General features: G+C 39.1%; 1 non-coding gene across 1 annotated transcript; it reads right to left on the bottom strand.

Annotated features, from left to right (window-relative positions):
* Positions 1 to 1,466: 1,466 nt before the first annotated feature.
* LOC130984115 (small nucleolar RNA R71) lies at positions 1,467 to 1,574 on the bottom strand. Its single transcript, XR_009088069.1, has one exon. It is a non-coding gene; the product is annotated as a small nucleolar RNA R71 (small nucleolar RNA).
* Between the last annotated feature and the right edge of the window lie 1,894 nt (positions 1,575 to 3,468).

Raw genomic sequence — 3,468 nt, 5'->3', positions numbered from 1 at the left:
ATCCAAAAATATTTTTAATTTGTGTATTTTCAAGTCAATGATACAAGGGATTGAAGATTCAGAACACACTGCAGAGGAATTATACAGAAAAAGCTGAGCATTCAAAAATGCCCAGTGAAGAAGGCAGACTGGCGTTTAAACGCCAGCCAGGGCACCTGGTTGGGCGTTTAACGCCCAAAGAGGTAGCATTTTGGGCGTTAAACGCCAGAATGTATACCATTCTGGGCGTTTAACGCCAGGATGGTGCTAGGGGGAAGATTTTGTTTTCAAATCAATTTTTTTCAAGTTTTTCAAAATCAAATCTTTTCAAATCAAATCTTTTCAATCAAATGTTTTCAAAATTAATTTCTTTCCTTTCAAAGATACTTACTAACAATTAATGATTGATTGAACATTTTTGCCTTTCTGTTAAGGAAGGTTTTATGTTTGAATCATATCTTTTCTTGTTAGGCAAGTCACTAATTTTCCAAATCAAATCTTTTAAATAATTTTCAAAACATATCTTTTAAAATGGTTTTCAAATCATATCTTCTCAATCACATCTTTTAAGACAATAACCTTTCAATCATATTTTTTTTATCATATCTTTTTCAAATTAGTTTTCAATCAAATCTTTTTAGTTTCTAATTTCAAAATCTTTTTCAAAATCACTTGATTTCTCTTCCACTTTCAATTTTCGAAAATTATCAATCAAATTTCAAAATGTTTTCAAAATCTTTAATTGAATTTCGAAAATCCTCTTCCCTCCTTCTCACATCCTTCTATTTATGGAGTACCACTCCTTCTAAATGCACAATTCGAACCTTATCTAATTAAAGTTCGAATTCTTCTTCTCCTTCTTCTTTCTATTTCTCTTTTCCTCTGACATTTCAAGGAATCTCTATACTGTGACATAGAGGATTCCACATTTTCTTCTCTTTCATATGAGCAGGAGCAGAGACAAAGACATTCTTGTTGAAGCTGATCCTGAACCCGAAAGGACCTTGAAGAGAAAGCTAAGAAAAGCCAAAGCACAACTCTCTTTAGAGGACCTGACCGAATTCTTCAAAAAAGAAGAACCCATGGCAGCCGAAAACAACAACAATGCCAACAATGCAAGGAAGGTGCTGGGTGACTTTACTGCACCTACTCCCGACTTCTATGGGAGAAGCATCTCTATCCCTGCCATTGGAGCAAACAACTTTGAGCTTAAGCCTCAATTAGTTTCTCTAATGCAACAGAATTGCAAGTTCCATGGACTTCCAATGGAAGATCCTCATCAGTTTTTAGCTGAATTCTTGCAAATCTGTGACACAGTCAAGACTAATGGGGTAGACCCTGAAGTCTATAGACTGATGCTATTCCCTTTTGCTGTAAGAGACAGAGCTAGAATATGGTTGGATTCTCAACCTAAAGAAAGCCTGGACTCTTGGGAAAAGCTAGTCAATGCCTTCTTGGCAAAGTTCTTTCCACCACAAAGATGGAGTAAGCTTAGAGTGGAAGTCCAAACCTTCAGACAGAAGGATGGAGAATCCCTCTATGAAGCTTGGGAAAGATACAAACAATTAATCAGAAGATGTCCTTCAGACATGCTTTCTGAATGGAGCATCATAGGTATTTTCTATGATGGTCTCTCTGAACTATCTAAGATGTCCTTGGATAGCTCTGCTGGAGGATCTCTTCATCTGAAGAAGACGCCTGCAGAAGCTCAAGAATTGATTGAAATGGTTGCAAATAACCAATTCATGTACACTTCTGAAAAGAATCCTGTGAACAATGGGACTAGTCAGAAGAAAGAAGTTCTTGAGATTGACACTCTGAATGCCATATTGGCTCAGAACAAGATATTGACTCAACAAGTCAATTTGATTTCTCAAAGTCTGTCTGGAATGCAAAATGCACCAAACAGTACAAAGGATGCTTCATCTGAGGAAGAAGCTTATGATCCTGAGAACCCTTCCATGGAAGAGGTGAATTACCTAGGAGAACCCTATGGAAATACCTACAATTCTTCATGGAGAAATCACCCAAATCTCTCATGGAAGAATCAAGAGAGACCTCAACAAGGTTTCAATAACAATAATGGTGGAAGAAACAGGTTTAGCAATGGCAAGCCTTTTCCATCATCTTCTCAGCAACAGACAGAGAGTTCTAAGCAGAATACTTCTGACTTAGCAACAAGGGTCTCTGATCTAATAAAGACCACTCAAAGTTTCATGAATGAAACAAGGTCCTCCATCAGAAATTTGGAAGGACAAGTGGGTCAGTTGAGCAAGAAAGTTACTGAACTCCCTCCTAGTACTCTCCAAGTAATACAGAAGAAAATCCAAAAGGAGAGTGCAAGGCCATCAACATGGCGAATATGGAGAGGAAAGAGAGGAAGAAGACGCCACTAAGAAAGACCCCAGTGGGCGTGCACCACTCTCCTCTGAGTTCCTCAATGAGGAACCTTGGGAATCCGAGGCTCAAAATGAGACCATAGAGATTCCATTGGATTACTTCTGCCATTCATGAGCTCTGATGAGTATTCTTCCTCTGAAGAGGATGAGTATGTTACTGAAGAGCAAGTTGCTAAATACCTTGGAGCAATCATGAAACTAAATGACAAGTTATTTGGAAATGAGACTTGGGAGGATGAACCTCCCTTGCTCACCAAAGAACTGGATGACTTGTCTAGGCAGAAACTGCCTCAAAAGAGGCAGGATCCTGGGAAGTTTTCTATACCTTGTACCATAGGCACCATGACCTTCAAGAAGGCCTTGTGTGACTTAGGGTCAAGTGTGAACCTCATGCCCCTCTCTGTAATGGAAAAATTAGGGATCTTAGAGGTGCAAGCTGCAAGAATCTCATTAGAGATGGCAGACAACTCAAGAAAACAAGCCCATGGACTTGTAGAGGATGTTCTGGTTAAAGTTGAAGACCAGTACATTCCTACTAATTTCATAGTCCTAGAGACTGGGAAGTGCATAGATGAATCCATCATCCTTGGCAGGCCCTTCCTAGCCACAGCAAAGGCTGTGATTGATGTTGACAGAGGAGAGTTAATCATTCAAGTGAATGAAAAAAAATCCTTGGTGTTTAAGGCCCAAGGATATCCCTCTGTCATCATGGAGAGGAAGCATGAAGAGCTCCTCTCAAAACAGAGCCAAACAAAGCCCCACAGTCAAACTCTAAGTTTGGTGTTGGGAGGCTACAACCAACTCTAAGTTTGGTGTTGAAACCCCACATTCAAACTCTAAGTTTGGTGTTGGAGGTTTCAACACGGTTCTGAGCATTTCTGAGGCTCCATGAGAGCCCTCTGTCAAGCTAATGACATTAAAGAAGCGCTTGTTGGAGGCAACCCAATGTTTTATAATTAATATTTTCTTTTGTTATTTATCTTTTTGTAGGTTGATGATCATAAGAAGTCACAAAAACAATGAAAAAAGCAAAAACAGAATGAAAACAGGAAGAAAAACAGCACACCCTGGAGGAGAAGAAACTGGCGTT

The sequence above is a fragment of the Arachis stenosperma genome, chromosome 5, assembly GCF_014773155.1.
Source record: "Arachis stenosperma cultivar V10309 chromosome 5, arast.V10309.gnm1.PFL2, whole genome shotgun sequence".
NCBI lineage: Eukaryota > Viridiplantae > Streptophyta > Magnoliopsida > Fabales > Fabaceae > Arachis > Arachis stenosperma.
The sequence above is the reverse complement of the archived record's forward strand: the minus strand, read 5'-3'. Positions and strand labels throughout refer to the sequence as shown.